At 40.4% G+C, this 25,366-nt stretch overlaps 1 protein-coding gene across 2 annotated transcripts in view; it reads left to right on the top strand.

The window, feature by feature from the left end:
• The window catches only part of MAML3 (mastermind like transcriptional coactivator 3), a 411,086-nt gene that overhangs the window by 76,257 nt on the left and 309,463 nt on the right, over positions 1-25,366 (top strand). The window lies entirely within an intron of this gene.

The following is a 25,366-nucleotide window of genomic DNA, read 5'->3' on the forward strand; positions in this document are numbered from 1 at the left end:
AGATTGTTGGTTGCAGCTGATTCATTTCCAGAAGTATTTGGGGACAGAAGGACTTGACTGTATTTTTAACTCTGCTTTGCTCAGAAGGGGATAGTGGCTATTTTGATCAATAATGTTAGTCTACTTCTGTGTCCACTGTGCCAAGATTTGATATACATTATCCCTATTAAATAACATAACAACAGTAAGATAGCTATTATCATCAGCCCCACTTTGAGGATGGGTAAACAACGACTTGGAGTGGTTTAATGACTTGCCCGATATCACAGAGCTTTGTCAGAGTTGGAATTTGCATTCAAATCTGTTTGACCTCAAAGCCTAGTAGTGTACCGAGAAGGCACAATATGATGGATAAAAGCATTGGCCTCCGCATTGGAGTGGTACTTCAGGACTGCCTTTGACATGGGGCTGCCAGATTTTGTTGGGTGTGGAAGGAACAGCCCTCTACAGTTGACCCCTGGACAATTCAGGGATTAGGGACACCGACCCTCAGACAGTCAACAATCCGCATATAACTTTTGACTCCCCCCAAACTTAACTGCTAATAGCCTACTGTTGAGTGGAAGCCTTGCTGATAACATAAACAGTTGATTAACACATATTTTGTACGTTATATATATTACATGCTTTATTCATACAATAAAGTAAGCTAGAGAAAGGAAGATATGATTCAGAAAGTCACAGGGAAGAGAAAATACATTTCTATCACTGTACTGCGTTTATAAAGAAAAAATCCACATATAAGTGGACGCATGTAGTTTAAGGGGCCGCCATGCCTCCTTTGGTGGTAGTGCTGACTGGGCAGGCTGGTATGGATTAGGAACACTGGTGTTATCAAATACACTGATGAGATTTCTACTCGAGCCATGGAGAGATGAAGAGAAGATTCTTAAGGGTATTTCAAAGGAAAGAATTTGCAGAAGTTATTCAGGATAAGCACGCATTCCCTGTGTCTGTACATGAGCAGGAGCTGTGCTCTAGTCAGAGAATAGCAGCTTGTGGCGTCTTTAGGAAGAATAAACTCTGCAAGGGATGGTTAGAAGGGCCAGAAAGATGCAGGCAGGTTTCAGGAAGAGATGATGCCCATGCAGAGGCCACAAGTGAAAGAGGCCAAATGCTAGCTCAGAAGTAATTGGGAGAAAAGGTGCTTTTCAGAAGGATAGAAACAGCCTCAACAAAGTTGGATGAACCAAAGGGCACCCAGAGAAGCAGGGCAGAGGGGAAGGCAGGACTTGTGGGGGCCCACAGCCTGAGAACTTAAAGAGACAGGAGAAAACTGCAAAGTCAGTACAAAATGACTGGAGACGTCTTCAGTCCCTGCACAAAAATCCCATTTGTCTCATTTTCCTGTGTACATCTCATCCTGAGATCTTGGTCAGTTAAGAAGATGCATTAGCTTTATTTCCTGTTGCTTGTTTTATAACAGCAGTAGGCATATATTTTCATTCCAAGGATATAGTATTTAAATGTTGATACCTTTTTTTAGATTGCACAGAAATATCCAAAGCAGAATCTCAGACACCATAATATCTCATTTGAGATATTCACAGACCTTGAACTGGGAGACAGAAAGGGGATATTCCTAGAAATAATAAATAATGTTCATGTTGTGTTTTAAAATATGTAAAGTATGTATGCATGTGTTATATGTTCTTCATAACACCCTGGGGAGAAAACTGGTTGGTGAACTTATTAATTGACTAACATTTAGGTTTTGGTATTAAGAGCACAAGAGACTTGGATTTTAACTTGGTTTTTTTTTTCTATGCATTTATATTTTGCTTTTTTCTTAATTCTTTAGTAAAGTTAGTTTTGGAAAATTCCCACCTGTCTTGGCCAGCATTCAGAAGAACCCTTTATAGTGAAGTGGTTATGAGCCCTGACCCTGGACATACCTGGTTCCTGCTGCAGTGTGACTTTGGGCAAGTTGCTTAGCTGCCCCGGTCTCAGTCTTCCTGTCTGTAAATTGGCAATAATACCTGCCTCAGAGAGCTACTCTGAGGATTAAATGAGGTGATAGCTCTAAAGCATTGAACATAGTGTCATGTATGTTCATACTGCATAGTAAGTACTCAATATGGTAAATAATTATTACTGTTGTTATTCATTCTTTCCCCCTAGAGGTCAGTTAAGGATTCTGAGAAGTTTTCTAAGAACGAGGGAGAGCTACAGATGGAAGGAAAACAGATAGAAGCTGGGGACCAGCTGGGGATGAATAGTGATCCTCTCTTTTATGGTATATGCCCTTCTTTTTCTGATTTCTTTCCTCCCTGCTCCAAAGCTGGCCTCCTATTTGGCTTTGGTGACCCTGGTTCCTACTTAACCCGAAGGCTTCTCATTGATTTCCTCTTCAGAGCTCTCTAATCAAAGTACTGAAATGAATTGTTGGCAAAAAGCAATATATGGGTTATTTTGAAGACTTTTTTTTCCAGCTTCAGGAACCGTGAGTGTTGATTGATGTTTGTGCATACACACCCCCTCCCCCAGAATGGCAGGCTGGGGATCCCCATACCTCGGGTTCTTACGTATTCCTGTGGGTTCCCAGTGTAGCACCTCACATCCAATGGGCGCTCAGTGCTGGCTGGAAAGAAAGATCCAAAGGGCCAAGGAACTCATCTGTCGGTGCCACGGTCTCTCCGATGGAAGTTCCTAAGAAATGCTTTGAAAGGTAGATACAGATTCCTAGCCAGTTGCAGAGCTGTTGATTCTAGTCCTCCTCTCGGGCTCACTGGCCCGTTGTCATCCTGTCCTCCCCACTCCCCGCCTGAACACACACATACACCTTCTGTTACACAGGTGGAATGGTGATTTATATTTAGAGAACTTTTACCCTTGGGAACTGTTATCAAGATGGACACATCAGACCCCCTGTTTCTTTTTACATCTTCTGTGTGAATCCAGAAGAGGTGCCAAAGAAATGACAGTTTCGGGCAGCCTCTCCTCTTCCATGCTTCTCTAAATTTTCTGTTTGTGAGGTACTTATGCCTAGAGAAGGAGGAATGATTCGTGTCTGTGGTGACCCCTAAATGGCTTTCTTCACTATTAATACTATTGAGGGAACAGGTGGACTACAAGCCGGAAAGTTTCGGGGTGACAAACCAATGTTGAGATGTTCGTGGCTGCTGTTTGGATCACAACAGGCTGTCTGTCCTTTCCCTTCCTCCCCCACATCCACTGCATGGCCTCATATCGCAGACATGAACACATTCTTCAAATATCACATTCTGGAACATTCTTGCACCCCATACCAAGCCTGCCCAAGGGACTTTAGGATAATGAATGAGAGCTTTCTTAACTAATGATATTCTTGACCATCTGTCCAGTTGGTCACTGAGAACATAAGGCAGATGCTCTCTCTCTCTCTCTCTCTCTTTATCCTAATCCTTGTAAAATTATAAATGTAAAGATTTTCTGTTTATTAAATCTGAAAGAGGATGTCTGCTAATACATTTTCATTGTGTGTGTGTGTGTGTGTGTGTGTGTGTGTGTGTTTAGAGTAAGGTAATTGTGAGGCTGTGGGTCTAATTGATTTTTTTTTAACGTTTAAAAAACATTTATTTATTTTTGAGAGAGACAGAGACAGAATGCAAGTGGGTTAGGGGCAGAGAGAGAAGGAGACACAGAATCCGAAGCAGGCTCCAGGCTCCGAGCTGTCAGCACAGAGCCCGATGTGGGGCTGGAACTCACGGGCCGTGAGATCATGACCTGAGCTGAAGTCGAACGCTCTACCGACTGAGCCACCCAGGTGCCCCTAACTGATTTTTTTTTAAGTCATGGGCTAGTGTATATGTGTTTACATTTATTCTCTGTCAGTTTGGATTTCTCAGTGTTAAAAAAGTAGGTGCCTTTATCCCTTTTTTTTTTTTTTTAACATTTAAAGCTAACAGAGGCAATGGAAATTTACATAGAGGAAGGAGTCTCACTTCAGTGTAAAAGCTGTAAAATTAGAAAGCTGGGCAAGTGTTTGCTGCTGTATGGTTTTGTCGAGCTACAGGAATGCATCTTGAGGAAAAGGCCAGAGGAGTCAACTGGATGGAACAAGTTCAGGGTAGCCTCGCAGCTTACATGGATGGTATTTCTGGGGGGAAGGGGTAGGTGTGCCTGTGTGTGCGTGTATGCCTGTGCTCCATTTCGCACACATGTGGTGCCCTTTCTGGTGGCTCTTTGAGACGGCTTTTGGGAAACCTCCCCAACGATGACAAGACATGGTATGAGTCCCCAGGAACTGAGAGACAAAGGAAGCTACAGAAAATGAGACTTAACCGTGTGGTCCTGAAAGCTGGAGTTTGTGACAGAAAGATGCCCCATTCCCACTTCCGTGGCACACTATAATCTGCTGTGGGAAATTTGGCAGTTCTTGTAAAATGCGGGCTGGGGGGGGCACCTGGGTAGCTTAGTCGGTTAATTAAGCGTTGGACTTCAGCTCAGGTCATAATCTCGTGGTTTGTGGGTTCGAGCCCCTCATCAGGCTCTGTGTTGATAGCTCAGAGCCTGGAGCCTGCTTCGCATTTTGGGTCTCCCTTTCTCTCTGCCCCTCCCCTACTCATTCTCTCTCTCTGTCTCTTTCTCTCTCTCAAAAATAAACATAAGAAAGAAAGAAAGAAAGAAAGAAAGAAAGAAAGAAAGAAAGAAAAAGAAAGAAGGAAGGAAGGAAGGAAGGAAGGAAAGGAAGGAAGGAAGGAAGGAAGGAAGGAAGGAAGGAAGGAAGGAAAGAAAGAAAGAGAAAGAAGGAAGGAAGGAAGGAAGGAAGGAAAGAAAGAAGGAAAGAAAGAAAGAAAGAAAGAAAGAAAGAAAGAAAGAAAGAAAGAAAGAAAGAAAGAGAAAGAAAGAAAGAAAAGAAAGAAAGAAAAAGACCTGGGTTGTGTTGTGACCTGGTTGGTTGCTAGTGTCTGCACAGACACTACTGTGCAGATACTAGCATGGAAGAGGTTCCCCTCTGGACAAAGAAGGGACATTCTACTTCCTAATGATTTTTAAATGACATCTACCTTGACCAGATGCAGAGGGGAAAGTCATCTATCTATGTGTGTGCAAAACTCAGTCGTGTTCAAATAAAGAACATGATAAACTAAAGCAGGAAGAAGTTGCCTTTGGTAGGCGCCCTTTCCTCTCAAGTGGCTCATTTGAGAGCATTTGCCTCCTCTGTGTTGGGGCTTTAAAACTCGTTCGTTGTCACATAGGTGTCATTTTTATTTCAAGGGCTTATTTCTCCTGATTCTAATTTAGGTTTTGCTAAGCAAAGGCCAATTTCATTTTAGTTCTTGAGTGTCAGTTGCAGATCTGCTGAGCAGTTTGTTTGCTTGTTCTTGTGGGTTCTGCCTTCAGGTTTGATGCTTGCCTTTTTTTCCCCTTCCTCCTCAAGAGTGTGTTCTACTTTATTCAGATTCTCTTCATCAGTGAACTGAAAAAGTAAGCTTACTCTCAAAAGGGAGAAACACTTTCATAATGGAAACACAAAATTATAATAGGCTAACGTAAGATTGTAGACCTGAAAGTCAAAATACTTAGGTTAAATATTTAGAGGCTTCTTTACCCAGGCATTTATTTTCACGTGAAATTATGCAATTCATTCAACAAATACATCTGAAGCCTTTGTTAAGTGCTCAAGTGGGTACCGAAATGCAATGGTGAACAAATCAGATGTTGTCCTGTCCTCACAGGTCTGCCTCATTTTTAGTTTAATATTAAAAAAAAACAAACACAACTTCCAATGTGACCCTTCCCTGTAGCATGATTTAACTATCAATATTTTTGTAGGCCCTCTACTACAAAAGCCATCCCTGCTCATTCTTTGATAGCATCAGACCTCTGGACATACCACTTGAATTTTGTTTCTCGGTCCTATTTCCTTTACTGAAGAAAAAGGCAGTCATCCCATTGTAGAACCTTGTCGAAGGAAAAAGACTTCACATTTTACCTTCTCCTACAGGATAGTAACATTCTAAAGTTGCAGTAATCAAAGTGAAAATGTTTTTCTTGTTTAAGTTTGAAACTGATAAAATCACACACTGATTATGTGATAATGCAAGCAACTTACAAAGCCTGGTTTCTCTTAAAGTTACCTGGCTTTGAGCATTTCCATTGTTCTTTTTCACATTTTTCAGAACATGAAGAAGGAGCGAAGTGAAAGTCTGATGTGTGAAATTGTGAAATGTTTGGTTGTGGTGGGAAGGTAGAGAGGTGGATGGAAACTGTCCAGGAAACTGGACAAAACAAGTTAGTGAGCTATAATTATATTAATGGCTAACACTTATTGAGTGCTTGCTATGTACTTTGGAATGGTCTAGGCATTTTAAAATGCTAATAGTGATATAAAAACAACACATACGTCTTGAGTGCCAATTCTATGTCTGGCCCTGTTCTTGGCCCTGTAAAGGTATTTACACATTTAATCTTCAGAAGAACAATATGAGATAGGTGGTATTATTTGTGATTGTTTGGAAAACGAGAGAACAGATTTCAGAAGGATAAAATAATGTGTTTTAAGGTCCAACTTGTAAGTGATAGGGTCAGGATTCAAGTCCATGCTTTTCTCACTTGAAGGCTGATAGAGTAGCTCTTGGTAGAATCCTTTTTACTGAGCAATGCTTATTTTCATTCCCTTACAAATTTATGAACTGGCCCAATTAGTCTGAAAAGTGCCCAGGCAGAGACTCTTGGTTAAGCATTCATATCCACTCTATGTTTTTGAACACTCTTTTGTGAATTCATTAGTGACCATGCCATACTCTTCCCTCTGAGAAAAGTACTTACGATACACCTTCCAAACATTTATTGAACACCTATTACATACAAAGTTTATGTACACTTATGTTTATGGGCATAAATTAAACTATCTGCAAGGAATGATAGAGAATGTAAAGATTGAGAAAGCCATTGTGCCAAAACGTTTTGGCACTCTTCCTATTGAGAGGTAAGGTCTGTGTCTCCCTGCACTTGGGTGGGCTTATGAGTACTTGGACCAATGGAATACATGGAGTTCATGACTTCCAAGGTTTCCAAGGCTGGGTCATAAAAGGCCATGGTAATTGTCACCCAGTCTTCCTGGTTGGTACCCCTGCCCTGGGAGAGGTCAGCTACAATGTACGAATTTCACCTATTCTGACACTGCCTTGCTAGAGAGGCCACAGGTAGGCTCTCTGATTGGAAGCTCCAGTGTACCTCCCAACCAACAGCCAATGTCAGTTGCCTGCTCTGCAGATGAACCGTGCTGGGTGGCCAGCCTACTGGAGCCTTCTGATGATGCAGCACCAACAGACTCGTGACTGTAACCATAAGGAACCCTAAGTGAGCCCTACTCAAATTCCTGACTCACTGAACCAAAATGGTGTTTTAAGCCCTTGAGTTTTGGGAATAGATGTTATAACTACAAGAATTAACCATACTTACAAAATTTTAAAAATCTCCCAAACTTTGAAACTAAATATTCTGGGGTCAGTGGCTTTTTTTTAAACTTAATTTTATTTGAAAGGATCAAAGCATATAACTGGATATAGTACAGTATTAACAGTGGCCACTTAATTTAGAGATGACCTTAATTTTTTGAGATGACTTTAATTTTAAATGATATTTTTCACATAGTGATTTCTATAGTATTTGCTATAATTACTGTATGTTCCTTATTCCTTAATTTATCCTTCCTTTTTTGTTCACCAAAGGCAGATAAAATAAGGTAAGACTGACATTTATGTATTGCCTGATGTATGAATTTTAAATATTTGAAAATTATTAAATATAGGAAAAAATTCGGTCTTGTTATATTTATTTTCACAAATAGAATTAGCTGCCTAATTTTGGCAGCTAAGTATGCTTTTGGTAGAATAGTAGAGACACCACAGAAAACTGTGCTGTTTTAAGAATTTAATACCATCAACCATACCCCTCCCCACTCCAGTTATTTTTATATTGTGGGGCATTATAATTTAATAACATACAGAAATTGTTAGCAAGGTAATAATTTATTGTCTCCTTCCCCTGACTTTGTGGCTGTCCCAGCAATTCTCTGAGAATCTGTGTCACAGATTTGCAAACTCTTGGCCATTTTGATAACTGGGCTCAAGTCCTGTCCCTGAGCCATAGAGGAAATTGAACCCTTTCTGAGAGCCTTGGATTTTTTCTTCTGTGTTCCTTCTCCCTTTTTTTAGTCTGTCTTTCTGTTTTTGTCACGCACATACACACCCTATAAAATCTTATCCTGAATGATCCACTGGGATTGTGATATTAAGTGATTTCCTTGATTACTACCCTGAGTCCCTTTCCCTGCTTCCAGAAAGCCTTGATATTGGAAAAAAAGCATGCCAAAATGTATCATTCAGGGATTCATACATGAACACTGTTCGAAGTTGCTCATGTAAGTGATGCTGGCCCTAACCCATTTACATAAAAGATTGGAAGTCTTGGAGATAAATAAATAAATAACTGCCCATGTAGTATAAAATCCTTTTCTTCAGTATCTGAATAATTGGCACAAAAAGATTTTGTGGTTCATCTCTCAACACTGGTCTAAAAGTCTTGGGTTCAAATTGATACTAATCAAGACTTAAATTGGATGGGATCTCCTGGAAAGGAGGCGGCAGCTAGGAGGGTGGGAAAATCTGGGGCAGTCTTGGTACTGTCTGAAAAGTGTTTGGCCATCTTAGACCAGGTCAGGCTGTAGCTTTCTGCAGCAGCTCCTACAGGGCTCCAGATTATACGTATTTCCTGTCTCTGGTGACCTTAGTGGAAAAACAGCTGGGATTCACTTAACACTGAAACTTATTATTTTGTAATTACTCAGCTTTGATTACCCAAACCTCACATTAGTCCCTTCCGGCAATATGACTTTTTTTCTGCTCCTATTTGTACAGATGTATTTGTATGCCAAAGTAAGTTAGTAGTCCTTCCTTTTAGATTAATTCCCAGGGCACATCTGTCCACATACATATCAAATGGGTCAAGCCACTGACCTGTGTGGTTGAGAGAGAATTCTGTAAGTATCAGAATGATACTTCCTAAAACCTTTGTAGTGAGTAGTGAGTAGCGAGCAAAGAGATGCAGACGTTATTCAGGGAACCAGCACATATTAGGAGCTGGCCTTTATGGCATGTCGTCTATGCAATGAAGGCTCTGTGTTAGCCACTCGATAGTTTGTTTACTCCTGACAGCACCTTCAAAGGTAGTGTTCCCGCATGCACTGTTAGAAAATCAAGGCTCAGAGCAGACATTAGTCCTGACCAGACACTAAGTTGTGATTCAAACTCAGATTTGTTTGAATCCTGTTCTTTAGAACACACCAGTCTTGAAAAGCAAAGGTCGAATCTGGGATGTTTCATACATCTGATGTACTTGTTTTCACCCAATTTTTTTGGTCTGCCTAGTGCATGAGACACAGGGGTGAGCCCTTGAAAACTCTGTGTAAACAATCAACCATTGCTGATGATGTGCACCAAGAGGCCTGACTATCTAGGCTCTTGCAAAGGAGGAAGACCCTGATAAATCCTTTTGTAAAGTTAGGATATCATTCATTGATTAGTACTTATTGAGCAGCTCTTAGCTGCTCAATTAGCAGTTATTAGTAGGTACTTACTGAGCAGCTCCTTCATGCCAGGAGCTGAGTTTGGGCATCTTTCCTGAAGGAGCTTACTATCTGATGGAGGTGCCAAGGATGTGGAGGCAAGGCTACTGGGCAGAGTAAAGCCCATTTTATGATGAGAATAATCTCATATGGACCCAGATGATCTATAGCTTCGAATTTTCACATGTCATATTACTTTTTAAAGGGGGGGGGGGTAAATTTACAGCTCCCGTATAGGCCAGGAGAGACTTGGAAGGCAGGGCTCTGCCAGAGGTTTCAAAAATCTAAATATGGATGAGTCAGGGCCCAAATGCTCACAGGGAACTGTGTTGGTTTGGCAAGGCTGTTGATTTGTGAAGGGGAGCAGCTACTATCTGGACTGACTTTATAATCGAGAAGGTCACAAAGCTGGTAAAGCCAAGAGACATTGATTTTGAACTTACAGCTCTGTAGGTGAAGGTCTGCCCCTCATTTCCAAAAGCAGAGCAAATTGGCTGCATTTTACATGAGAAACAGCACCATCAGTAGGAGCCAACTGATATGTGAGTAATTATACTTCTTCTCCTTTTACTTCAGTAAAATAAATAGTAGCAATGTGTATCCGAAAAAATACAAAGAGGCTAAAAAAAAAGACAGATTCTACCTTGATGGAATTTTACGAAGTAAAAGCAAACCATAATTCCGAACACAACTGAGTATTCAGTGTCAACTTAATTTAGACTTTCACTTCCATATATGTACCTATCACAAAATGGCTTTTGAATTTTGCCAGCAAACCCTTTATATGTAAAAATAAAAGCAAGTCTTTACTTAATGCTTCCCTGTGAGTTCTTGGCACTTAATGGTGGAGATACCTGCATGGGTAGGAGTTTTACGCTATAAGTAGTACCTTTACGTGTCAGTGAAAGGTAAAGACAGCTTCAATCCAGATAGACATGGTTGTTGGACAATTTTGGTGTCTGTGCGATATAAATAATTTGATGATTTGGGGGAAAGAAACCTAAGAGATGGGAAGTTAGGAGCCACTGGAATCTTCCAGCAATTTGAAAAGAGTCTTGAGAAAATCTTCTGGTAATTTGAAGAGAGCTTCAAGGAATAAAACCTAAAAAGCCCCTCTTTAATTTTAACAGTTCTATTGTTTTTGGTAAGGTGAGGAGGGGTGAGGGTCATGAGAGGGAGGAGGTGATTGTTTTTCTGATAGACATCGTGTGTTCATGATGGACAGTCTGAGCTGGTCAGTATATGACACCGAATCCCGGCTTCCAAAAAAGACCAGGCCACAGCAGGGTCAGAAAGACTCTAGTCTTGTACCTTACTGATCTACAGGTACCAGAGGGCCCAAGCTCCATGGTTACCTTCTGCTCCTCCCCTCCCCGTCCCCCAAAATGAATCAGCCAGCCAGACTAGTGCTTCAAGTGTGGAAAGGCAGAAAGCCACCTCCAGCCCTATAAACAATAGAAACATTCACAGTTTGGTAAAAGTCCATGATAAAGTACTTTTCTATGCCACTAATTTGGTAAACTTTGGGTACGATTATGTTTTCCTTGTATTTTGTCTTATATAGTGTTTTCCTCATCAAAACATAAAAGGCTTGTAATGTGCTTCTTACATTTCCTCCGGCATGAGTGTTATATCAGAATACATCTCACTTATGAAACGATTAGCAATTTCCTCCTTAATTCAGTGAGTTTATAAAGTACCTATAGGATGCATTTTTTTCCTAAAAGACCTCCTCAAAGGTCAGATTCTTCAAAGAATCAAACCAAAGGGGGTTGTCTGAAATTTAGAAAGTAGGGACCCATTTATACGATGAAATGTGGAATATAATCAAGTTGTTGAAATATGAAGTTTGCTTCTGATTTTCTCCATAAGAAGGAATTTTTTCCAGCAGCTCCAAGGATGGAGGAGAAGGAGCGTAAGGTCTGCCTCTATACTTCATGACACACATTCTTAAATAGTCTCTTTTCAATATGCCTGATGGGTTTTATTCTACCAGTGTCCACCCATAGCATCTGTTTGTATATTGAATGTTTTAGAGAGCACTGAACATCATACCAGAATGCTACTGTATGTTTAGCAAAATGTTAGACTATAAGAGAGAAAACTTGAGATCTGTTTCCTTTTACTTAAAAAAAAAAACAAGCAAGCAAGCAAACACACAAAATTAGAAGTAAAGAGGACATTTCAGTCTGTAGTATTCCGGATGGTCAGTTATTGTCAGTTTTAGCATCAACCATGATGTACCAGAAGATTCTGACCTCATGATGTTTCCAAATAAAGGTCCTGTATGTTTTAAACAAACTAATAACTATAAGGACCCCAAAGTAGAGTATAAAAGGGAATGTGGAACCCCCTGCGAAACAAATTAAGAAATCCTTTAAGGCTATCCAAAATGTGGATTCGCTTCAGGCAGGAAGCAGGAAAAGTGCTGACAGCATCTCACAGTGAGTGCGTGGGAGGAAGTGGGGGGACCTTTCTTACCATGGATACTGGCCATTTTAACTTTCCGGATAGGATGGCATGACTTAAGTCATTTGTCTTCCTTGATTCCTCTTAGGAAGAAGGAATATTGACCATTTATTACAGTTCTACCCAATTCTTTAGATTTATTCTCTCTCTGTGTCTCTGTCTCTGTCTCTCATCGTCTCTCTACCCCCTCAGTTCAGAGTTCATACCTGGCTGCCTCTTTGCTATACAGCCCAGTGATGTTAAACAAAGAAAAAGGGACAAGGATGGCTTTAGAATCCAGCTAACCTGAGTTCTGGCTACTCTTTTTTTTTTTTTTAATTTTTTAAATGTTTATTTATTTTTGAGAGAGACAGACAGACAGAGTGTGCGCAGGGGAGGGGCAGAGAGAAATAGGGAGACCCAGAATCCGAAGCAGGCTCCAGGCTCCAAGCTGTCAGCTCAGAGCCCGATGCCAGGCTCCAGCCCACTAACGAGGAGATCACGACTTTAGCTGAAGTCGGAAGCTTAACCAATTGAGCCACACAGGCGCCCCTGGCTATGCTACTTAATTGCCCTGTGATCTTAGGCAGATTTCTCAATAGCTCTGTGCCTCTTGTTTCTTCATCTAGAATGGGAATAATAACACCAAGTTCGTGTTGTGAGGCTTTAAGTAAATAATGTATATAAAATGTTTAGCACAGTGTCTGGCGCATTGCAAACATCTAATGAATGTTAGCTATTACAGTTAGGTTAAAAATATTAAGATGGGTGTTGCAATGACTCACTTGCAAACCACAGAAACATTTCATCTACTGGAATTCAGTCATTCAGCAACCACCGCTACTGATCAGGAATAAAAACAAGTGAATACTGTACAGTTAAGGAAGTAAGCAGAAAAGCCTCTAGAAAGCCAACATAGAGGCTCAAAATCTATGTCCTAGAACTACGTACTGTCCTCATAGGGGTGCTTCTCCAGTTCTTACGCAGTTCTTTACTCATTTGGTCCTATGTATTTGTGTTTTACACGTGATTTTTAACAACTGTGACAACTGATTTCTAAGCCTACGGCAGATTAGACACAGCAAATTAGAAGGGAGAAGGACCAGTAGAGGCAGCCACATGGTGGGCAGAAATAATAACTCAACTGCAAATAGAAGGAAAACCGAACCTATTGAAAGACGGAAAACTCTAAGAGCACAGAAATGCAAAGCCATTTACTTGATGACACTGGTTCTTAAACCTTAGCCTGCGTCAGACTCATTTGGAAGGCTTGTTAAAACACAGATCTTTTGGCCTCGCCCCAAGAGTGTCTGAGTCAGTAGGTCTGGGGAGGTTCCGAGTATCTGCAGTTCCAGCAAGTTCCCAGGAGGTGCTGCTGCCTTCCGGCCTCGGGGCCACACTGGTGTAGGGGTGACACAACATCTCATGAAAAAAGTTTCATTTTGTTCACTTTTCTCTGTTCAAGAAGGCAAAAGGGCTTGTGCTTCCTTCTAGAAAAATAATACATTCAAAATAATTAATTCAAAATAACCTTTCTGGCATGTGAAGAGGGAACTTCGGACTATTCAGAAGAGGTAGCGGTCTGCGGTGATGCAATGCCTGAGGCTCCTGGGTAGCCAGGTCATCCAGTGGTTGTGATAATGGGGGGTGGGGTGGGGGGTGGAGCAAGGTAGCTGTTCCCACTCGACCATGCTATTTGTGAGTTTTTCGGAGGTATTTGTGTTTGTGTCATTGCTGTGCTTCCTCCTCCTTTTCTTGGTGCCTTTCTAGACAAAAAGACTTCACAAACAGATGTTTTTTCTGCCACACCAACTGTTTGATTCAACTTAGCTCTCATAAATAGTTGAGTTTGTTTCAGTAACAATGTCAAAACACTGGGCTCTGTGGCAGTTGCATATACAGGCACCATATTGTCATTCCCTTTTCAGTTCCTTTTGCCAGTTAGTGGTAATTTCTGCCAGCGCCAAATGAAGTCTGAGTAACAAGTCATCGGACTAAGGTGACCGTTTGCGAAAGTGGCAACAGCCTTCTTCGTGAAGACCATTTCCATTCTGAACATCAGGTTTTTAAATTTTTCATTAAATAAGAGGAAGATACATCTAGACTGGCAAAAATTACTACTGGCCAAGGTTGTCTTTTAGTAACTGGGTATAAACTTAGCCTTGTTACTCGCCTGGAATGGACATATTGGAACTCTGGCACCATGGTGAACTTTGATCGTTGTTTTGATTACAGAAATCCTTCAGAATTCTCTCGTACCAGACCTTCTAAGAACAGCATTTTGTTTCTTGCTAATCTTAGAGGTGCTAAAGTGCCGTCTCCCCCCTGTATCAGAGGCAGTATGTTTTTTAACTAGAGAATGCAGGCTTCCATATCATAGGGGATTACTTTCATTAGGCAGATCTCGCTCTATGATAAATATCCTTGGTGCCTTGAGCTGTTTAACTTACTTAGGGATGGTGGTTTTTTGGTTTTTCTTTTTTTTTTGTTTTTTTTGTTTTTTGAATCCAATTCTGATAAAAAGCGATGACTGTTCCCAGAATGTTCAGTGAAAAATGAAATATGGCTCCAGGATTTGGTGCTGGTGGCTGAGAGGGAGTAGGAGTGAAAAGGGGAGATGAGTAGAGCTTTGAAAATCTATCTCTGCATGTGAGTGCCCATAGAAATCCACATCAGATGTGCATGCCTGATTGTCACCACTGACGATATGAAATTTAAGCCATTGTATTCCTTGATAACTTGGAATAAAAACAAAAATTTCTGGGCCCACAGTTGCTTATTCTTTCTCTGCCTGTTTAGCTGAGCAGATCATTCTCTGCTGATGTCATTGAATTCCAACTAGAACCTGGACCCTCTGGCTGAAATCCAGTGGCCTGTGTATTCAGATTTCTGTTTACATGGGATCATGCTGATCACTGCATTAATACTGTAATTAGGGACAGGTCAAACCTTTTACTTCTGTGTGTGTGCTACAAAATCTTCAGCACCTGTATTTAAATAGATTCTAGAGTATTTAAGAACATCAGAATATCATTTATAACAGTGATATTTTAGGTAGGCAATGGCTATTCGAACGCTGTTTTATAACATTTAATGTAGGATCTGACACTCTCTGTAGGAGAAATCCATAAAATAAGCAAGACTTTAATTTTCCTTTTAATTTAGTGTCTGGCTTTAAAATGGCTTTCTATGCATTTACTATGACTGGCCATATTAGCACTGATCTAATGCCCTGTTCAAAGAAATCTTTATAATGTTTTTTTAGGGCCTGTGTAGCTGAGCTATTATCAGGGGCAGAGTATTGGGGTTAAATTAAAAGAAGTTACCCCATCTTGGTTCACAGTTTTTACTTTGATTTCAAGCTTGTGCTAATGATGTCTGTGACTTCTGATGGCTTAACAGTCCCTTTTCTCTAATGCCCTTGCAAATCCCAGCTGGACTCTTCCAGACCTTTATTAATATAAATAAAAATTGATATTGTTCCATGTATCACATCACATGTAAAAAATTAAAGATCTTTTGAATTCTAAACATAGTAACTTTTGTTGGAGGAAAACAGTTTTGCCTGTATTTTAATGCCTCTTAAATTTCTATTTGAAAAAGATGCATATTTGATTTTTCCATTGCAATGCTATAGAAACCCTGGCAATTTCTGTAAAACTTATAGATCCTCTTGTTTTTTTCCTATCTCTTAACCTGATCTTTAACTCTTGTAGACACATTTCAAATCACCCAAGGTCAGTTTTCACTCCAGCCTCCTTCATAAGGGTTGACTCCCTTCAGTGATGAATATACTAATACAAATTTATAAAATGTGACCTATATCAGACTGTCTAATGGTTCAGACATGGTAATCCCTTTATTAAACCCTCATTTATTTCTTTAAAAAAATTTTTTTAGTGTTTATTTTTGAGAGAAAGTGAGAGAGAGAGAGACGGAGCGCAAGCAAGGTGGGGGTGATGCAGAGAGAGAGAGGGAGACACAGAATTCGAAGGAGGCTCCAGGCTCTGAGCTGGGAGCACAGAGCCCGATGTGGGGCTTGAACTCATGAACTGCGAGATCATGACCTGAGCCAAAGTTGGATACTCAACCGACTGAGCCACCCAGGCACTCCACACTCATTTATTTCTTTATGCTTTTATTTCATGTTTTTTAATAAGGATTTATTTTATTTCCTTTTAATAATCAGATAATGAAAATGTCAGAGTATTTCTTTTCAACTTTGACCTAAATCCCTGGTCAGCAAATGCTCCTAAATTACCTTCCTTAGTAACTATATGTTATCAGATTTTCAAAGCTTTTCCTTCCATAAGTATTCTATACAGTAGGGGAAAGTGATTTCCTTCAGAGAAGGGGACCCCCTCTCTACCCCAACTCATTCCTTCAGGAGGTGCTTACTGAATTCCTACTTTATTCCCAATGACTGTGCTAATTGAGTATCTACTATGTTCCTGTGACTGTGCTAGGGATATTACAGTGAATAAGAAAGATGTTTCTCTTTCCTTCATGAAGCTTAAAGTCACCTGATGACGTTTGATAACGTAATGAGATCTTTTCCATTGTAGTATACGACTACCTTTAGACCAATTGAAAAAATGAAAATAAACCTCAAGCAGAAATAATAAGAGTTGTTCTAGAAAGCACGGAATTCTGATTTTGCCATACATTTAGAACGTCTAGGCAATAAGTAAAATCCCAATGAAAAAAGACCGTCTTCACCTGAACGATAGTGTTGTTCAGCATGCGCAGAAGAACAGACGATATTGCCGCATCTTACATACAAGATGCAGCCTTCTCAGGGGAAAACACATCCCAGACTCTTTCATTTCTCATACCTGTTCTCTTTTTCTTTTCCTTCCATTTCTGATTTCTATCTGAGCTTGGTTTTTTTTTTTTTTTAATTAAGCCAAGGACATAAAGATCCATGTTTAAACCCATAGGGTTAATTCAGAAGAACAAGTAATTTATACTGAAACGTTCATTGTAGTGCTTTTTAAAACAACAACAACAACAAAATTGTAAACTAAAAAAAGAAAAAAAAGCTCAATAATAAGGGAGTAGAGAAACAAAAATAGTAGGAATACCAGAAAGGTAACCTGTGGTGGTTGGCACTGTGTTGAAACACGAAATACCGGAGACGGACAGAAGACAGGTGCTTGAACGTACAGATGAACGATGACGCCATAGAGCATACAATCTTTGTTTCATATCTAGTATCGACCTCTCCATTCATTCACCAAAATCAAGCAGGAATAATGAAAGAATTACATCAAATATTAGGTACTTTTTCTTACAAAAGTAACATATTAGTAATTTAAATAATACTGTAAACTCAAAGTTGACTGCCACCAAAAATAAATGAAGTGTTTAAAGGAAAACAAAATTTGACTGCACTTTTTAAAAGATTCGTACTTTCTTTCCTTCTTGGCCCATTATTTGCTGATATTTAACTTTTAAAGGATATGGTACGCAATTTCTCGGATGAATAAAATAAAACTTCTCTAGAAATCCACATTCTGGTTTTTTAAAAAGCACTTTTCTGGGGGGATGCCTCGGTGGCTCAGTTGATTAAGCTTCCGACTTCGGCTCAGGTCGTGATCTTGCGGTTCATGAGTTCGAGCCCCATGTTGGGCTCTGTGCTGACAGCTTGGAGCCTGGAGCCTGATTCAGAATCTGTGACTCCCTCTCTCTCTGCCCCTCCCCTGCTCACATTCTGTCTCTCGCTGTCTCTCAAAAAATAAATAAATGTTAAAAAACACCAACAACACTTTTTTTTTTTTTTTAAAGAGAAAGTTAGGGTAAGTCTGTGTTTCATTAGAGGTTAGACTTCCATCAACCCCAACCATCTGGAACCTGCAAGTGAGTTTAAAAAATAAATAAATAGGGGTGCTTGGTGGCTCAGTCGGTTGGGTGTCTGACTTCTGTCTGTGCTGACAACTCAGAGTCCTGGAGCCTGCTTCAGATTCTGTCTCCGTCTCCCTCTGCCCCTCCCACAATCACACATTGTCTTTCTCTCTTTCTCTCTCTCAAATATAAATAAACATTTAAGAAATTAAAATAGATAAATAGTTAAACAAACAAACATTACAAATAAAAAACTCAGAGAGAGATAGGTTAGGGGGAAGCACTTAACTCTGGAGAGGCATGGAGCCACCCTAAGATCTTCAGCAGGCTGACCCTGTGTAAAGTAAGAGAGCAGACTAGAAGCAGTGTGAAAGCGAGAAGTTTAGAGAGCAGAGAGTAAGAAAAAAAGAAATATAAAAAGCCACCTGGAAGGCATGGCAATTTGGGGTCATTTAACGCAGGGTCAAGGAGTGCTATTGAGTTCTACACCCCCGTATAATTGAATAGCAGCCTATTGTTACTGTTAATATTTGTAATGATGATCCTGTAATAAACCACCAAGAAAATGGTATTTTTTGTTTTGGAATATATGAATGTAAGTATGTAATGTCTTAGAAAGATTTCCATAAAAATCGCTTTTACTTCATCAACTTAACCTTTGTATCTGAATAATTCGACTATGTGGAATACTATATTTCTCTCTCTTTTGTTTTAAGTTTATTTATTTATTTTGAGAGACAGCTAGCTGAGTTGGGGAGAGGCAGACAGAGAGGGAGTGAGAGAGAATCCCAAGAAGGCTCTGTACTGTCAGCACAGAGCCTGATGCCGGGCTCGAACTCACAAACTGAGATCATGACCTGAGCTGAAATTAAGAGTCACACACTCAAGTGACTGAGCCACCCAGGCGTCCCTGTATTTCTCTTAAAGCCAGATAAAGTGTTTATTTCAGCCATCACCGCAGAACATTCTTTTGCTGACCAAGAGGCTATTCCTTAGATTTCTTCTGTTTTACTGCCACCAAATTGACTGATGTCATCCTCTTCTATACTTTCAGAAAAATAAGTTTTGGCAAATAGTTCCTGGAGTCTGCATCAGTGTTTTGGGGCAAATTTTGTTTTGGATTCCTAAGTTACGGTGTTTATTATTTCTGTGAGTTGTTTTTTTTTTTTTTTTTTAGAGAACTTTTTAGTTACACTCTTATTTGCAAATAAAACAAAGTTTTACCATCTTATTGTCTGACATTAAAAAAATGAACAGCTTCTGCAGGCATAAGGGCGAGAAGGCCTCTGAAGTTGAGAAAGCAAGTCCACATGGTATTTTACTGTGTTTAGCTCAGTAGTTAGGAGCGCCCTGGGTTTAGACTCGGGCTGCTTGGGTTTTAAGCCCTGGCTGTTATTTACTAGTCTTACGATGCTGGGTCAGTCACTTAACCTTTCCAGTTCTCAGTTTCTATGTCTAAAAAGTGGGCCCTAGGTAATAGGGCTGTTGGGATAATCCATTTAAAGTGCTTAGCTTAGCCTGCACACAGTACTGAAAAACTGTAAGCTATTATTATCACTCACTGATTTGCTTTTATGGCCAAAAGACTTAGAACATGACTGAATCTTACCTTAATGACTCAAGGAGACTATGAAAACAAAACTAGCATTAGCTAGAGTTGAACTGTGTGCCAGGCCTCAAAATAGGTGCTTTTTAGAACTTCTGTCATGACACCTTTGAAAGTACGTGGGAAACGGAAGTACAGAAAGGTATTCCTGATTACAAACACCACGTAATTCACTAAAGTGAAGGTTCCATGTGGTATTAGAGTCTGTGTACACGCACACAGTAGGTGCCCCAGTGATCTCTAGAAGGTTCACTATTGACTTTCAGGTAGCATGTTGGTCACCTTTTCTCTGTCTGTGTCTCCTGTTCTCTGTCCTTAGTTCTACTGCCACTTGCCCTTGTTGCTGTAGCAAATTCTCATTCCTCATTTTTCTTTATCTTCCTTCCACGGGCTCTTCTTTCTTGTACACTATCTCTTCTGTCACCAGCTGTCCATTTCTAGGCTTTTGAGTAAAAACGGAAGGTCTTTGATAGACACAGAAAATCAGTCAATATATTTCTTTCCTTTTTTACAACTAACTGACCCCATGTTAGGTGACCAGTGTTAAGTCCTTGGGCTTTGGGGTCTGGCTTTTTTGCTCACCTGGTGATGTCCCTGGTCCCTGGGACTTAGAGTCCAGCCAGTGGTAGATATTCAGTAGGGACTTGGCCAAAGGACTCATAGTGTGTATTTTTGGAACTCTGGCTTTTTGCAGTCCTGTTTATATGTGGCTGAATGCTCAGCGGTTATATTCTTACATCCAAAGAGATGGTGAGATATGTGTTTCTAAACTTCTTTTGAATCTGTGGTTTTCTCAGAATTTTAAAGGATCTAGAAAGCAAGATTCAGGATAAGCAAAATATAGGTGTGGTATGATTTACATGTTTTCATTCAGATGGCTGATTAGTAACAGCAACCCAATAACCTCTTTAAAAAGAATAAACAAGCAAACAAATAAACAAAAACAATAAGAAAACTGTCCCAAGGGGCTTTCTAAATAAGGGGCAAAGAAGTAGAATTTTTGGTGATGTGAGTTGTGAACTTGTCACCTCTGTTTCTTTAAATCATCTAATTTTAATGAATAAATGAGACATTTAGGGTAGGGCAATAATGTCAATAAGAATAACAAATTCTTGAGTGAGAAGGGACTTCAGAGGTTATGTGGTCTGGTGTAAATAATACAGGAATTCCTTCCACAGAATCCCTGACAGATGGCCATACACTTGTGTTTTTAATACTTTTTAGTGTCAGGAAATTTATTTCAAGAGGCAGGGTATTTCATTGTTGGACCGTTCTAAAAGTTAAAAAATAATACTCCCACACATTAAGACAACACTTCTTTTTTTAAAATTTTTTTGAAATGTTTATTTATTTTTGAGACAGAGGGAGACAGAGAGTGAGTGGGGGAGGGGTAGAGAGAGAAGGAGACACAGAATCTGAAACAGGCTCCAGGCTCTGAGCTGTCAGCCCAGAGCCCGATGCTGGCTCGAACCCATGAACTGTGAGATCATGACCTGAGCCGAAGTCAGACGCTTAACCGACTGAGCCACCCAGGAGCCCAAGACATTTCTATTCTTCTAACTTTCATCTCTTGGTTCCAGAATATTTATTAAATATTCTATAGTTGTATTTTAGCAAAGAGTGACCAAAAAGCTGTCAAGTGCTTGTTGAACAGCTAAGTGGAGATTCCTTACTTTTTAGTGCTATGAGATGCTGAAGGTTCGGGGTGGTCCCTGCCTAAGGCGGAGGGTGGGGAGGGGGAGGGACTCACAGACTACTAAGGAGACAAGATAAATACACAATAAAGTAACTGATAAGTGATGATCAGAGGACCAGAGTTTTCCCCATATTGTCATAGCTATAGAAGTATTATAGGAGGAAATTAGAAATGGAAAATAAGCCTTGAAATAGGAGGAGGGCTTTGCTAAGCAGCAAACATATGAAAACAGGAGAGGGGCGTAGGGTTTTAGGCATATAATGAAGAGACCACCGTCCCAATAGACATAGATGATAGGAAATAAAATTAAGTTAAAGGATATGGAGGAACTTGGAAGCTCTGAAGAAGTCATTATTTTAATCAATCGATCAATCGTGTCTTCCATTACTGTTTTCCACATCATGAAAGTAATACATGCCTATGATAAAAATGCAAACAATATAGAAATATCTTAAAAAGTGAAAAAAAATTATATTTTCATTCTCCACTCCATTTCCTAAACCTAACCATAGTTTTAACCACTTGATGTATATTCTAGGAATTGCCAAAACTGTGTTTTGGTCCATGAGCCAAAGCAGGTCCACCACCTGTTTTTGTATGGTTCATATGCATGTGGAAGTTTATTTTCTCTCTTGTTATGTGAATACCTCTATAAGAATCTCAAATCTTGCCTTTTGGCTCCCCAAACCTAAAATAGTTGCTAAATGGCCCTTTACACAAAAGATTTGCTAGTCCTGGTATATTCATTCAGAAATTTTTATAGAGGGGTGTCTCAGTCGGTTGAGCATTCGACTCTTGGTTTCAGCTTGGGTCGTGATCTCCCAGTTGTGGGACTGAGCCCCGCATTGGGCTCTCGCTGACAGCGCAAAGCCTGATTGGGTTTCTTTCTCTCCCTCTCTCTCTGCCCCTCCCCTGCTTGTTGTTTCTCTGTCAAAAATAAGTAAACATTTTTTAAAAATTAAAAAAAATTAATAGATATAGACACGTATGTATGTTTGTGGTGTTCTGTTTTATTTACAAAAGTGGGATTGTATGAGCCATGTTATAACAAAATTCTTCAGATCTGAAACAATTAAATAACTAAGAGCCACTGCTGGTTCTAAGGGTAACTAACCAGTATCGCAAAGCCAGATGGCCCAGAGGGGAACACCAAGGATCAGGGAATATGGCCCATGCAACGATATAAGTGTAAAGCGATGTGCTCCCAGCCTGGATTACTTGAATTCAGATGGGAATGGGAGCCAGATGAGAGACGTTCCAAAAGAATAGTCCAAGGGGCATGTTAAGTTACTGAGGATGAGGCAGAAAAGAAGCAAATGTGCTCCCTCATTCCCAGGTCAGTGCTATGGAAGACACGAAGGATATTGGGAAGGACTGTTTGGAGAGGCAAGTGTTGGGCTTTGGAACTTGAAGGTGTCTATCCACCTCTCACCAGGAGCACTAGTTAGTTATTAGTACCAGTGGTTCATCTTATCGTCTGAAGAATGCCTAACCCCTCACCATGCATTTGCATCTTGCATGATTGATTTAATAAGCTACAACTTTCACATTTTGAACGAGGAGAGTTCTCTTGGCCTGTTTTTGGCTATAGACAATTAATAAATTATGTCCATTAGGCTAACACTGGATATTTGAGCTTTGCGTTTAAGCAGCATCTGCGAAAGAAATGGATCATGGGGACAGACTTCGCACCATTTCCTACCTTCCCTGTTAGAGGAAAATAGTTGTAGGTTAAAAATATTTGGAGAGAAGGAGCCTCTTAATATATAGAAATGTGAGAGATTTTTGAGAGATGTTTGAGGATGCCATTTCCACCACCCTTACCCTACCGAACAGATTTCTACACATGGGGTATGTGAATCATGGCATAGTCACAGAGCTTTACCTTGCGTGCACAGTATGGGCTGTGTTCAGGTGTGTTTTGAAATTCTGTGAAAAAGAATGAAAGTTTCACTGTTGTCGACTAATTAGACCACAGAGCTGGATACCCCATAGTAGCCCCACCTTGTGGATTGCGTCTCCGTGGTAAGCCCATGCAGCTACTTTTCCTGAGTATGGTAGTAGTAAAATGCTAGACAGTTAGGTAGTGATAGGTGAGTCAACTTAGCTTCTCATTTGACTTACGAAGCATGCCTGGGTTTTTCATAGCTTTACTCAGGCTTCCCCCATACTGATTTTTCCCCTTAACTCATTTTGTGAGTAAGTGAGATCGCAAAAGAAGAAACTTTAAGAAGAATGTAGATAGAGTGATACCACAACCCTGAGATGGTAGCACAGATTAACACACAAGGAGGAGGCATCCATAAGAGGAGTGAGGTAGACCTCGTTGTGATGCAGACGGAATTGTCTGGTCCAGTGGCTAAGCCATGGGCTTTAAATCAGGAAGCCTGGTTCTTATGTCAGCACCTCCACTGGCTCACTCGGCGCCACTGGGTAAACTGCAAAGCACCTCTGTTTCCCAGTTAGGAAGTGAGAATATCACTATTTAACATCCAGCTATTCCAAGTGGAATGTTTGGGAGTAAAAAGCAAAATATTTGCAAAGCACTCTGAGCATCCTCAAAAGAAAGTGATATTTCAATTTTCAGCATTACTGGTGTTCTGTCCAATGTGTACCTATCTTGGTAAAGACTCATCAGATATTCTTTGCCAAAAAGGAATCAAGCTGTACTGCCTGAGCTATTACTTTTATAATCATGCCGACTTCCTACTCCTGTGCCTTTAATCTGGTTTCAAATCTGTTTTGCCTATTTTGGGAGAAATCTTGGATTCTGTTAGTGACATTGTTTGTTGTCCTTACTAGAGAAAAGAACCATAGACTTCTAGATATTTTTGTCATTTAATATATAGGCATTTTTTTTTTCTCAGTGGGACAGAATTTCTGGGATCTGACAATACATGGGATAAAAGAAATTTGAATGATTGAACATGCTATCATGAAACTGTGGAAGTGGACTTTCTAAACACCTCTGTTGTACTAGTGCTCCCCTGTCACACGTTTCTGTGTCGTGGGAAATTTAGATGGCACTGGTAAAAGTTTCACTTTTCCGATATCATTTAATGAGGTATCAAAGAGGATTGTTAATCACGTGATTTCACCTTAAGAGTCCTATTGAAGGAGATGTGGGCTCTTACCAAACAATGGTCTCCCTGCCTCTTGTGTAGTCACTGCCGGAGTGAATGAATCTCTTTGTACATGGGAGCGTGTTGGTTCTCCTGGTGTTGGCTCTCCCGGCTCCTTAGGAGAGCCTGAGTTACAGGTTCTGAGGCCAAACAAGGCGTGAAGGGGCTGGAAGTTTCCTCATTCACGTGTTAGCCCAGAGTAGTGAGAAGTGTGTTCCTGTGGAGCCCCCATCAGTGGATCACATGGCTGCCTTGTTGGAGAACCTGGTAGGTGATACCAGCTTGTACAGCTGTGCCCCGAGCAGTAGGTGTCACTGTAGTCAGTGGCTTTTACCGCTCAGAGCTGAAAGGGTTAATTGGGTCTGGTTTACTGGGGCTGATGGAGGTCCATCTGTGCCCTCCAGGGTGTTCGTCTTTGTCTCCAGGTTCCCAGTCGATCCAAAGAAGGGCCCCAGTCCATACTTAACAGCATCATTTTTCTCTAAGAGGGGAAGAAAGATTCTTTCCCATGTATGTTCTAGAGTCTCAGTCTAGGCTGGTCAGTGTTAGAGGGTGGGGGGTGAGGGGTGGGAGTGGATAAGTGAGATAATCCTACTCAAGTTTGGGACCTGGAGCAGAGGAGAAGGGAAAATTCTATGAAGAGGAATGAAAGAATATGGAATCGCAGAATAGGTTTCCTTGTTGTTGTTGGCCCTGAGCCCTGTTACATTCAGGCAGTGTGAGCTTTCAGAACTTCCATCAGCATCCTTCTCAGAAATTTCCCTTTGACCACAAAGGAAGAAAAGGGGATAAAAACCTCTTTCTAGCAGAGATGTACTTCTCTTTTGCCACTTGCCACTCGAGAAAGTTAATTTTCAAACGTTAAAGTGGAATTTAGGATTTAGAAACAGCTACTGTGTTAGCTAATTAAAAAAAAAAAAGTCTAGTGATTACATAGCCAATTGCTTTTTCAAGTGCACCCAATTTTACTTTTTCTTTTCTGGTCGCACCCTGGTGTGAAAGCAAAACCCGGTAAAGTCACTGCAGAGTTGTGCATTCATCTCACCTCTTAGTTTTGCCTAGATAACTGGTCTCTTTTCCCATCCATCACCCACGCA

The sequence above is a fragment of the Panthera pardus genome, unplaced genomic scaffold (assembly GCF_024362965.1).
Source record: "Panthera pardus isolate Hobbes unplaced genomic scaffold, ASM2436296v1 HiC_scaffold_13, whole genome shotgun sequence".
Classification (NCBI taxonomy): Eukaryota; Metazoa; Chordata; class Mammalia; order Carnivora; family Felidae; genus Panthera; species Panthera pardus.